This window comes from Aotus nancymaae, unplaced genomic scaffold, assembly GCF_030222135.1.
Source record: "Aotus nancymaae isolate 86718 unplaced genomic scaffold, 86718_ANA_hifiasm-v0.15.2.pri h1tg000103l, whole genome shotgun sequence".
NCBI lineage: Eukaryota > Metazoa > Chordata > Mammalia > Primates > Aotidae > Aotus > Aotus nancymaae.
Window position 1 is genome coordinate 4,864,359 of NW_026988518.1, and position 13,924 is coordinate 4,878,282.

The 13,924-nt window shown below is 37.2% G+C and overlaps 1 protein-coding gene across 1 annotated transcript in view; it reads right to left on the minus strand.

Moving 5' to 3' along the window:
• Positions 1-2,587: 2,587 nt before the first annotated feature.
• The window catches only part of RWDD3 (RWD domain containing 3), a 53,499-nt gene continuing 42,162 nt past the window's right edge, over positions 2,588-13,924 (minus strand). The window contains exon 6 of the transcript XR_002478112.2: positions 2,588-3,684. The gene's annotated coding sequence lies outside the window, so the exon portion shown is untranslated. The remainder of the gene's footprint in view (positions 3,685-13,924) is intronic.

Genomic DNA, 13,924 nt, shown 5'->3' on the forward strand with positions numbered 1-13,924 from the left:
ATCCACTAGAATGTAATCTCCAAGAAGGCAAAGACTTCTGTTTTCATTCACTGCTATTTCTCCAGCATCTAGAATAAATTTATTCATTTCATAAACATTTATGGAGTACTTTCTAGATGATTGGAACTGTGCTAGGCTCCAGGAATACAATAAGCACAATATATGTTCATAAGATTGCCAGATAAAATATAAAATGACCAGTTACATTTGAATGGCATATAAATGTGAATATTTTTTAGTATATATATTTTCTATACTCAAATGTTCAAATATGTGTGTTCCATATTCAAATATCCAATTATGGAACTACTTATACTAAAACTTATCTGTTGTTTATCTGGAAACTACATTTAACTGGGAGTTCTGTATTTTTATTTGCTAAATCTGACAACCCTACGTGCTTTCTGCCTTCAAGGAACTTAGAGTATGATAGGATATATACACAAAGAAACAATCTGTATATAATAACCTAGGAATCCAGGACACCTTCAGAGCACACAGGGGAAATAACACAGATTCTGAAGAGGCATCCAAGAAGCTTCCTGAAAGACATGATATTGCAACTGAGAGTAGCGTTTCCTATTGGAAAAGAAGAAGAAGGAGTATTCCAGGAAGATGAAACAGTATCAGCCAGGCTTGAAGTCAGGAGAGACTACGAGGCATCCAGAAAGTTGAAACTGGTATCCTGAATGCACCTAGAGAACATGGCTATGTGAGATGGGAGTTGAGTTACATCACCACAAAATATTGCTGCAGTGCACATTTGGCTGAGAAATTACTTTACCAGACATTTAGGCCGAGGCCAGAAAACATAAGCACCTACAGCCAAGAGCAAGAGCAGCAATAGTGACTGTGTTTCCCACCCCACCAGGCAGCTGTGGCAGCAACCAGAGGGTTCTGAGATTCACTGCTCACCAGCGGCACCGTCAGGCTGAACCATCATGACCAAGGGCAAAAAGGAGGACGACTTTCGTACAGTTCATTCTGAAGGGCAGTATTGTGTCCCAGCTCCCTACAGGCAGAAACAGGCAGACAGAACAAACACTAATTTCCTATCAACAGATAGATATCATGAGGAGTCTGGGGAGGGAAGAAATCCCATGGAATTTAACTTAGCAAAATGGGCAAAGGTTGGAGCCCTTTGTGACCCTATTTTGAATCCACAGGATGGGGAAAGTCTTGTGACATTTGGGTTCCACTGGAGCACACGTTCTCAACAAGGGTGATCTTACCCAAAGGAGGAGAAAGTGGTCCTTGAGGGGGAAAAAAATCTTAGATAGTATAAGCGCTTGTTGCCTTCCTGAAGGTCACGATGCATAAAAAGATATACAAGTCTATCTGCAGTATTAAAATTCCACCAGAGAATGGGGCAAGGGGAAAAGTGAGGAGAATTAAGGGGAGAAAATGTCTGACAAGGCTGTTAGGGAAAAATAATGAGAAAAACTGAGAAACACTAAACTGAAACAAAGTTCTGCTTAGGGCTGGAGACCAGGACAGCTTAAAAGATGTGTTGCCCTAGGAGAAGAGTAGGGGCAAGGATAGGAGGAGTGGAATGGAGGGCATTCTGAGTGGCAGAAGCAGCCCATGCACAGGCTTGGAGAAGGTAAACAACGTAAAATGCAATAGCGTGGACAAATAAGATAAGGTCTGAGAAGAGTTTATTGGATTTAGCAATTAGGAGGTCACTGGTCATTTAACCTCCTTGTGCTTCAGTTTCAATACTTGTTAAATTAAATTGAAAAATAATCTCTAAGGCAACTTGCAGCTCTAAAGACTCTTTCACTACATTGGATCTCTTTACACACAGAGACACACAAACACATCCACACACTTACATGGCACTCCCAACACACAGGCTCATCTTTTTACTTAATCTGATTTTCCTAACTCTCTAACTCTATATTTGTCTTTGGAGAATTCCAGCTCTCTTCGTTTAATTATAACAATGCTTTGAAAAAATCAGTTACGAGAATCAACAGTGCCCTGATAAATTGAGCAGCTGAACAATAAACTGGTCAATATTATTTCCTATAAACATTTCTAATGCCTTGTAAATACCTTTTATAATGTAATAAACTCTTTAGAATGTGGATACAAAATTTTATTTCATTAAAAAAGATTTTAAAACCCAGATTTACTCAAATAGGGCAAAAAAATTACTTTCTCTTAAAGCTATCACTCATATATTAAATATTGACTAAGTGCCTACTATGTGTCAAATAAGATATGAGTTGGGGAAATATCAGTGAGTAAAACAAACAGTTCATAGCTTCGAGAGCTTAGGAGGAGGAAAGTGAGGAGGGGAGTAATTGAAAAGTTGATGACATTTGCACAACTCAGTCATTGCTATCATGGTTGCATTGGTAACATACCTGAAGCTGGCATGTTCCTGAAACTAGAGCTCTGAGGAACAGGTCAAAGTATCACTAAGGGGCAGCACAGACAGCAGTCACTCAGGAAAGGGGGTTCTTAACTATTTGGGGCCATAAACCCCTTCTTGGAATCTTGTTTTTAATATCTAAAATAAAATTACAAATGAAACCAGTTATATTGGAAATAGTCATTTTTTAAAAAACGAACAAGAGAGTAATATATGTACTTCTTTATTACATTAAATAAGTCGGGCAGCTGTCCTCATATTTACTATAATTCTGAGGTAGCGACAAATACAAATGACATGGTGAGGTACTTGCACCTCCATAACGTGTTATGGAAATACCTGTGATTTCCAGAGATGACAAAGTCACAGACACGGCTAAGAATACTATGGTTGTCACCTACATTCATAACTGAATGATGTTAAATTTCAGTTAGAGGTTAATAATTTTACCTATCAAAATTCACAGATTCCCCCTGAATTCCATCCGGAGACCTGTGGAGCTGGAGGTCTGTGGCCCCCTGTTTAGGGCATTAAGCTCAATCAGGATTTTCTTTCTTTCAATAACATAGCTCCATGGTGACTTCTAGAGCTACAGCTCTATCACTGGGACTGTTCAAATGTGTAGCTTGTTCATTACGGGACACACTGCCGCCACCCCATGGCTCCTCTTGAAGAGCTGAGCATTAATAACCTGCAACAAAGCAGCCTTTTAGGGCATTACACCAAACCTGCAAATTAATGCACCGGTTCATCACAATTCATTAATCAAACTCAGACTGGGTTTAACAACGGATTATTAAAGACTCAAAATTATATCCACAGAAAAAAAAGCAGCTCCCAGAGGGTCAAATGTAATGTGAATGGTTTTGCATAAAACCATAAACCTGCTATTAAATTAAAAACAGAAAAAATTATGTCCACTCCTTATCTTCAGGCATTTTTTTTAAAGGAATGCTACACTAATTTATTTCTTTGCTGTTCCTGGTTACATGGTAAAAGACTAAAAGGTTAAAATGCAATGGTTCTTTGATGTTTGGTTGAGCAACTTGCACTAACATGTACTGATTGAGGTGAAGAAATTAATAAAATTATTTCCATAATTCATTACTAATGGGAAGCTGTCGATGCTTTCAGCTGACAGTTCACACGAATTCTCCCCAGATACTGAGACGCCTCGTGGTGACTGGCTGTTGGAGTCACTCCTTATAATCGTGTCAAGCAAAGCAGAGTCTGGCTCCCTGGTCCCACCGTTTCCTGATCTCTCAGCTCTGTGTGTTTGTTCTTGACAAACAAGTCTGTTCTCTCTGTGAACAAAAACAGAAGGGGGAAACAATGATTTTAATTTTTCTTTCCCTTCAGGGAATTTAGGTAGACCCTCTGGGGAATCTCGATGACTTGTAAACATTCAGATCACAGTACTGCAACCAACTGTGCAATGAATTTTCTTAAAAGGTTAATACTTTAGTGTAGTAATCATAGAGAATGAGCATAACAATAATAAGATGTGTGGAACAAACAAATTTAAAGAACTGTATGATTTTGTGACATCTCTGCTCTTTCCCCATTAAAATTGAATCATTAGTTCTTTCTCGTTTTGCAGAAACAGATGCAAAAATTACTAGCACACATGCTGATTAAGGTAGGTAAGTGACATTTCTGGAAACACAAAATGTTTTATTCAAATTATGTACCTGCTTGATATTTATAGGGTGTTTCGGTCTTAGTACTGCCTGCTTTAAGCTCCAAACTCCTAAAGGGCAAAGACTATTTCTCTGTTATGTATCTGAAGATAATTAATAACTTCTCTTTGAAGATAAGCTTCTATACATTGGTCATACAAAAACGGTATCAAATAATCTTACGGGTGAGGCAAAATATACCAGAAATCACATAATATATGATTAATATATTATTATATTATATATGTGTGTATCTACATAAATAATAATAGAATAGAAATAATCTAAAAACAACATCTTCAAAGCATTTTATAGAAACAGTGAGATTCTAATACAACATGACTCAGGTTGAGATTTGGGATATATTGTTATGGTTACATCATGAACAGCAAATACAGAGTCTAATTTTGTCACCTCCCCTCCCAAGCCCCAGCACTCTTTCCTGCGGGCTCAGAATCATAATCCATTTTAACACAACATAACAGACAGCCTTGCCTAATTGCTTAGTGAACACTTGAAATATATTCACTCTACCCTGGCATAGACCCTGGAACATAGTATATACTCCATAAAGATTTATTCAAATGAAAAATGAAACTCCTTCCCCTCTTTCCAAATGAAAACATACTGTGTCAGGGTCATTCCTTCAAAATTAACTTAATCACTACTGATTCCCACAAAGTGTTATCATAGAGATTAACTGCAAATCAGTTCTTCATTAAGATATTTTGGATTAATGCTGTGAGCCCTGAATTTCATACAGATGTTTTGACTCTATCATGAGATAAAATGTATATGCCAGAAGAAAAAATAATACTGACTTGAAAACACAACTATAAAGCTCATATCATAGAAATTAGGGACATTGCAGGTCACCAAGATATCAAAAATGAAGCAAACCTTAACTTTTGAATGATGGCAGTCTGTGCCAAAGAGTACTATTGAGATTCCTTACATCTCTAAAGTAAGTAAGTGGACAAATTACAGTAATAGCTACAGTGTATAAAGCTCTTACTCTGGAACAGAAATCTGCTACTTAGATGACATGAAACAGAAGCTCATGATATAGATGGTATGGGTATTGGCATGACCGCTTACTGAAAAGGAACTTCTGAGAGCTTCAGCAGCTCACCTAAGGTCATACAAGGGAGTTGCAGAGCCAACACGCGGTTACATCTGGCTGACTCCAATTACTCTTTCTGTTGCTCCTCTCCGATCTTTTCCCATGCATGTCCTCCACTAGAGCTACCTCAAATGGAAAAAAAATAAATACTGAAGGAAAGATCTGGGCCCCATACATATCTTTGTGCCAGTTTTCCTTAGCCTATAAAATATGTATGGCAGAATAGCAAAGTGTTCAACAGCTTGGGCTATGGCATCAGATTGCCTAGGTCAGCTTCCCAGTTCCATGACAGTTTTGTGTGGACGATTTTCTTATCTTCTTTATGCCTCAGTTTTCTCATAAGTAAAATGGGTGTGGTAACAATAGCAACATTGTGGGATTGTAGTGATAATTAAATGAAGTAATAAAGAGCAAGTGCTCAGTCCTGGACACATAGACAGTCCTGAATAAGTATTTAAATGTTGTGTGCCATTTTTAGCTCTTATGGCTCTATTAGAAGACAGAGTTTGTCACCCACAAGTCAGCATATTAGTTGATCAGCTTCCAATCATCAAGTTTTACTGAGCATCTAAAAATTGCAACCTAAACAACAAAACAGCCCGAAAGTAGTCCTACTCTAAGACACTGGGTTGTAAATTCTTTGACATAACAGACAATTTGGCCATTCTTCCCTAAGTAACCAAGAAGGGTCATTTATGACCTTGGAAAGGAATTTCTTTTAAATATGACTGGGAAAAGGCAAGCTTATTACAGGGGCTAAGAAAATGAAATAATGAGTAAATCGAAATATCAGTATAGGTGATTCTTCTTGGCATTTTGGTAGTGAGTGGAAAGAGGAAATTTACTCAAGGGCTTGAAAGTATACGAGAAACAATAAAGTAACTTCAGCATTGGGGATGTGTCCAAGGAGTTGGGGATTATGGCAACACGATGCATTCCCACGACCGAGTGACCCAGATAAGTTGATCTTTGCTACTCATTTTTATTTTTTAATTAATTAGGGTTTTACCCCACATCAATCATTTTGTCTTTCTGGGCTTTAGTTTTTCAACTCTTAAATAATAGCGAGGGGTAAGGGTGAATGAATGGTTAGGAAAAACACAACAGGGAAGGAAGAGTTGCCATACATTTTGTCCATGAAATCACTAGAGCTTCCAAATTAATATATTATTTGATAATGTAGGAAACAGGGAGCCAAAATTTACCCTTGCAATGTGATTTCCAACGTTCAAATGTAAAAATTAAGGCCCAAGATTACCCAGCCAGGAATCACAATATTGAGATTTGAACCCACAATGGAGTCTCTTCAGCAGTCTCTTATTTCCACAACTTCAACTTGCCCTTGTAATGAAAGAATCCAAATAACATTTTATTACTGTTATCTCTCAGATGTAACTAGTTTTTATACATTATAATTATTAAATACTTTTAGCCAATTGTACATAACAATAATAAATATATTGATAATATTTCTTATTTATAAAACAATTTGAAATAATACCTTCTATATTGGCTCCAACATATGATACAACAAAGTATCTAAATATTTTAGCATTGTTATCAAAACTGATGCAAAACTGTACTAAAATGACCACGTATAGAGCACCCACACCCATATAACCTGAATTTAGTTCTTTGAAACATCACACTCATTGAGTGAATATTAAACACTTGCATTCCCTGCTGTGGGGAATCTTTTAAACTACTATAAGCAAGGGGTGCCAATGAACTCTCTAGATACTGGGGGAAAACACTTTCTAGATCTTTTCCTCTTGGTTGGAAATGCAAAGGGAGTTTGTTAGTTTATGTGAGAAGATGATGAGTACAAAGAACACACAGAAGTCGAAAGTAAGCTGAACAAGGTATCAATTCTTTCTTTGTAGGAAAGGAATCTTGCCCTTCATGCCCTACCTAAGTTACTCCCACATAAAGATGTCTAAGTGACAGAGGCCTTCACCACAAGTCAAATCTACGTGACCACAGGTAAACTCAGCTGTTGAGCTTTATTTCTAAGGTATATTTCACAAAATCATTCTCTCTGGATCAATAAGATGCAAATGCTAAAATTATCCTGTTAACCACCAAAATAAAAAGGACCTTGAGAATAAAGTTGTCATTCTTAATTAAAATGGTCTTTTTAATTCCTTTACTCTAACTAACTAAAGTAGATACTAATACTGTAAACACTTAATTGACTAAAGAAAGATTCTATCCATACTCCCAATTAGAGAGCACTTAATTTATATATGATGCAGCTCATAAGTATTTAGCAGTATGGTTGGGATAAGTCTCTTTGGCCTCCTTTTTAAATGATTAAATACTCTCCATCCAACTAAATGAATGTCTTCTGAGTTGCATTTTGCATGCTAAAACATTCTTTAAACACATAGGCCATCACTCAGATTTAAGAGGAAAAAAACCTTAGTGACAGTACATTCATTATGTCTTTATTAAAATAGAATCTTTCCATAGGGTTATGTGCAGCTGAAAATGAGGCTCAGTTTAATAACAAAGTAAGCATTCCTAGCACTACGAAAATTATAAAATTTTAATGTTTAATGTGTTGCTTAATTATAGAAAACTCTGAAAAGAATAATATCCCTGAAATTTACTATGCAAATACTCTTAATTTATGACAAATTGCTCCTTAAAACACAAGTATTAAATCTCTATTAGATATGTTGAGGTAATGTACTAATATGCATCACTAGGGTCTTAAATGTCTAAGTAGCAATGCTGTTTGTTAGATGCAAATAAGGATTACCTTAATTAAAATACACTATCCACAGCCTCTCAGCAGATTTAGCTCAGCCTTTATATAGGACAGGTTCATTATCTACCTCAAGTTAATAAACGTATGACCTACTGTGGTTATTTCTTTTAAAATTTAATTTTAATTACTATTTTGTTAATGAAAATAAAGCACAAAAGAATTGTATGATCCAAAAGCAATTTTGAAAACTTAATTAAAATACCTCTCGAAAGCTTCAAAAGGAATCGAGCACTTACATGGCTTGATAACTGATGGTCTTACAAATACAGCGTTAAAACCAATGCTCTAAAAAAATGTTGAAGGAAACATACTTTACAACTACAGAGCTTCTTTAGTCCGCATCTTGAACTAATGATCCAACTAAATAGGTGTAAACATAAAACTTTTAATTCAAATTTCAACATTAGATAAAGGCTCTTAACAAAGAAATGAAATGAATAACCATTACACAATGCCTTTACAATACATAAACCTTAAGTGCATTCCAAGTTTTTACATAAAACTATAATAGTTTAATCCAGAAAACTGCAGATGTGTTCAGTTTGTCTTCTAGTCCTTTGAGACCTGAATACAAAATTAAAAGACTGGTATATGTTGTATAAAATTCAGCACCAGAGTTTTATTAGGCAGCTTCCACTTCCATCTAAATTTCAAAGGTTTACACTTATATTATTGATCTTATCTGTGAACATATTGGTTCAGTTAGGAGCCTTTAAACATAACACAATCCATAGATTTTATTGAGATTCACTACTCCTCATGAAAAAGATAAGAGTATGAGACGGAGAGTATAACAAAGAGTATGCTCCAGGCAAGAATACAGTCTTTGTGATATTCAAAATATATTTAGCAGCTCTTATATTACAAACCTAGCAATGTTATGGTTCTTACTGCAATGAGTATTTCTGTATCAGACTACTTGACTACTTCCAGTAAGCAAACTCCCTGAATTCATTAGCAATAATAAATTTGTCTTATTTTATTATTTAATGGAAAAGGCATTTGGCCAGACACCACTCCTAATCCTGTCCAAAAGAAAAACAAATCCAGTATGCCCTTCTATTTAGCATGGAGTCATGAATCTGACCTTTAAAACATTGGAATCCTAACTTCAGAAATAAAAGAAATTGAATTTAAAATGAAAAATGAGAACATATGACTAAAATAATGAGATATCAATTAAGTTGAGATACTACTGAATTTCTGTAATTCTGTATTAAGCTAGAAATGTGATTTAAATTCACATTCACAAATTTGACCTAATCTAACTAACTAAATAAAGTCTGTGAATATAGGAGAGTACGTCTTATGGTATTTCTTTTTATTTACCATGCAGAAAATTGCCAGTTTATAAGTGAGTTGTTTTCCCAGAGTTTATTTACATGTCATGTTTTTGAAACTTAAGGTGAGTATTACCCTAGAAGTAATAAATGAAGATTAGGTTTATCCTGAAAAAAAAAGAATCTACAAAAGCTCAATTTAGGCTTATAGCATATCTGAAATATTTGCAATGAAATATAGCAGGAAACAAGACTGTTTCATACTAGCAATTAAAGAAAATGGAAAGTTAAATAGAATAAAAGATAGTTTACTACTCTTAAATGCTCTAGGTATAAAAGATTTAATTGGATGACAAAACAAAGATCATAAGATATTTGTGAGCATTCTGAAAAGGACTGCTGAGCTTTTTCAAGGTCGTTGGAGGTGGTTACCACCAGTTCTTAATTTCACGTGAATATGTAACGTGTTAGCTGTACAGTTACGTTAAGTTTTAAAACTAGTGCCTTTCCCTTCCCTTATTACTGGTATTTCCTAATGTTAACTTTGTTTTCATCAACAATGATAAGAATAATTTTTAACTTATAGTTGGGGTGGAAAATGAGCAATAACACAGAAAGATTTTTCTGGAGATAATTAAGCACGCATTGGAAAAGAGGAAAAGGGAGAAGGAAGAAATAATGGAAAGGAAAAGAAGGAAGACGGGGGCCGGGCGCGGTGGCTCACGCCTGTAATCCCAGCACTTTGGGAGGCCGAGGTGGGTGGATCACGAGGTCAAGAGATCAAGACCATCCTGGTCAACATGGTGAAACCCCGTCTCTACTAAAAATACAAAAACAATTAGCTGGGCACGGTGGCGCGTGCCTGTAATCCCAGCTACTCAGGAGGCTGAGGCAGGAGAACTGCCTGAACCCAGGAGGCGGAGGTTGCAGTGAGCCGAGATCGCGCCATTGCACTCCGCCTCAAAAAAAAAAAAAGAAGGGAGAAGGGAGTTAAGAAGAAAGCATGTACACGTAAGCAAAGAGTAACTTGAGGCCCATTGGTTGAGAGTTTTTTATTAGTTTGGCTTTTATGTTTTTGTTTGGGGGGGGTGTGTGTATGTGTGTGTGTGTGTAAAACAGAAGAAAAGGAAGGAACAAGAATAGTATGGTTTCCTAACACCATCCTTCCATTAAGTTAGTTTTTTCATTTCAATTGTTTCTTTTGAAGGCAAACATGCTGAAGTAGTGAATGATCCATCTGATCTGTTAAATATAAAATATAGTGGCTCATGTTTCTACAGTAAGAAGCATTGAGAAGGGGCATCATAAATAAACCTTAGAATAATTCAGCAGAATTTTTTCATAAAACCAGAGTGGTTTAGCTATATTACTGCAAAACATTTGTTTGTATTTTGGCCCTCCAGGACCCATGCAAATTATTGAACTGATAATGTACTGCATAAATTCATTACCAGAGCTATATTAGGCAAGAACAAGAGCCTTTAACATGTTTAGGTGCATTGAGACTCCTTAAGAGTGTGCAGTGCTTCTGCACGAGTCGGAACTTCTCTCAAGGGGTTAACTCTCTGTGGTAGTATTCTGTGAAACACATTTGGGGAAAAGCTGAGTTACAGTCAATAATGAGACAAAGATTCCCACTAACACCCTTGTTGCCCGGCGATTCCCACTAACACCCCCATTGCCCAATGATTCCCATTAACACCTCTATTGTCCAACAGTGTTTTGAGAATCTAGCCAATGAAGTAAAACAAGATAAAGAAATGTGGCATAAACTGAAAAAGACAGTATTATCATTCTTTGCAAATGATATTAGAAAATCCAAGAAAATCAACTAAAACCTATTAAAACTTAGAATACAGAAAAACACAAAATCAATAATTTTCACTCATACTAACAACGATCAGTTGGAAAACATAATAGAAAAAATATTCCACTCATCATAGGAATTTAAAAGAGAGAGAGATCACCCGAAAGAAAAATGGGCAAAGAATATTAATAAGCAATTAACAAGAATATGCAAATAGCCAATTAACATATGAACAGATGTTCAAACTCAATAATAATCAAAAAATATAAATTAAAACAAGATGCCATTTTCCCCTTATGAGAACTGAAATGATTAAAAACGTGGGTAATACCATATCTTGACATGAAATGTTGAGGGAAAAGATGTTCATACAAGTAGTATTACTCAGCGTCCAGACAGGAAACAAAACCACATTAAATAGGGTAATTTGAAGAGCGTTTAACGAAAGGATTATTAATACGGGAGCGGGTAGGGTGGAGAGAACCTATGAAGGACAATGCAGTCCCCAGGGCTACAAGCAGAGGACAAAGCTGAGCAGACAGTCTCAACTACCAGGAGCTGTGACACTGGGTCAAGGGAGGCAGCCACTGTTCATCAACCCTGCAGAGAAAGCCAGGAGAAGCAATACCTCAGCTTAACTCTCCTCTTTACTTCTCATCTCCTGCCAGTATCCCTCATTAATTCAGCACTACCATAAGGGAGAAGCCAAGGGGCCTTTACTCCCAGGCCAGCCACCCAGAGCAGAAAACAGGCTGGAGTTGATATGGATGGAAAAGAGAAGTGCACCTGGAGAGGCAACAGAAGATCTCCAGTGTGACAGTGTTGGGGCAAGCACAAATTAGTAAAGCCAAATTGGATGACAATGTGGCAATAAGTAACAAATTTAAATATTCATGTATACTGCAATATTTGCATAGTCATTTTGAAAACTAAAAGTCAGTAACAAGAAAAATATCAAACGACTAGCAGTGGTTGTCTCTGAGGAGGAAAAGGAGAGCAGCTCAAGGCTCTATGGTCAACCACATATGGGCTTACATCCTGATTCTAGCTGCCCAGTCAATAATCTTTTGACTGAAAACACACACACACACACACACACACACCCACACACACAGAGAGAGAGAGAGAGAGAGAGAGAGAAAATAAAATCAACCCAAGGAAAAAGTTTTGGTCAAGGCTTGTACCATCAAACCATAAGGAATGCCTTCAGAAATGCCTGCATCCTGGGAGTCAAACATCGTCAGGTTTTTCTTCCCCTTCCCAGAGTCTACCAGCCCTGCTTCCTCATTACTGGCTTCATTTTCTCAGGCCAGCTGTTCCCACAAGTTCAATCCATGGCTTCAGGTAATACTAAACTTATGTTCCCCAAGACATGGCCAAAGAGAAAAGAGGTTCCCTGGTGCTTCGGTTAATTCTGGAATAATTATTCCAGGAAATGCTGCCGATTGGGCAAGCCTGGCTCACATAGTCAACCATGGACAAATTATACGGCAGGCCAGGGCAGCAGGGCATGGGGTTAGACCCTTTCTGACACACGTCTACCCTGTAGCCACAGGTTGTAAGAATCTGACTGATCACCCACCACAACCATGTTTGGGAGAGAAAAAGCACAACTCCCCCAAGAGAGAAACTTTTTTAGGGGCAGGAAAAGGTAAACTAAATAAACATTATATAAATGGTAACCTTAGGCAATACCTAACATCTCTGAGCCTCAGTCTCCTTATATATAAAATGAAGGAGGTGGTCATATCTACATACTAGGGTTGTTGTGGGATTAATCCTGTGGCTTAATCTTATTCTTATCATTTTATTATTCTTATCTTTCTATTTCATATTATTTTTAAAAGAATATATATTACTTTTAATCATGAATAAAAAAGATGTTTCCATTTGAGAAAAAAGTTAACAGTATTAATTGAGGAAGAGTCATCAAATAAATTAATCATTAATGATTCAAAATTTGTATTGCCCTTGTATTTGCCATTTACAAATTACTATTGACAATTACTGTACTATGTGTTTTACATACATTACCTAATTTAATCCTCACAAATACTTCATACACAAATTTCTATTTTACTGAGAAAACTGAAACTCAGAAAAGCAAACTAACTTACCCAAAAACAGAAAGCCAATAATTAATGGAGCTGCTAGGTAAAGCCAGGTCGGCCTAAAGCAAGAAGGGATCTGCAAAGCACAAGCCATATGCTAAATGCCACCCCTCATTTTTCTATGGCCACTGAGCTGAGAATGACTTTTACAGTTTTTATGTTTTTGTTTATTGAGACAGGGCTTCACTCTGTCGCCCAGTCTGGAGTGCAGTGGCGCGATCACGCTCTCACGCTTCCGCCCCTCCCTCCCTCCCTCCTCGTGCTCAAGTGATTCTCCTGCCTCCCAAGTAGCTGGGATTACAGGTGCCCACCACCACGCCCAGCTAATTTTTGTGTTTTTAGTGGAGATGGGGTTTCACCATATTAGCCGGGCTGGTCTCAAACTCCTAACCTCAAGTGATTCACCTGCCGTGGCCTCCAAAAGTGCTGGGATTACAGGCATGGCCACCACACCTGGCTGACTTTTACATTTTGTAGTTGTTGAAAAAAACTAAAAAAAAAAAAAAATACTCTGAGAGTCGGGCGCGGTGGCTCACGCCTGTAAACCCAGCACTTTGGGAGGGAGAGGCAGGCGGATCACTAGGTCAGGAGATAGAGACCATCCTGGCTAACATGGTGAAACCCCGTCTCTACCAAAAACACAAAAATTAGCCAGGTATGGTGGCCCACACCTGTAGTTCCAGCTATTCAGGAGGCTGAGGCAGGAGAATTGCTTGAACCCAGGAGGCGGAAGTTGCAATGAGCCGAGATCACGCCTCTGCACTCCAGTCT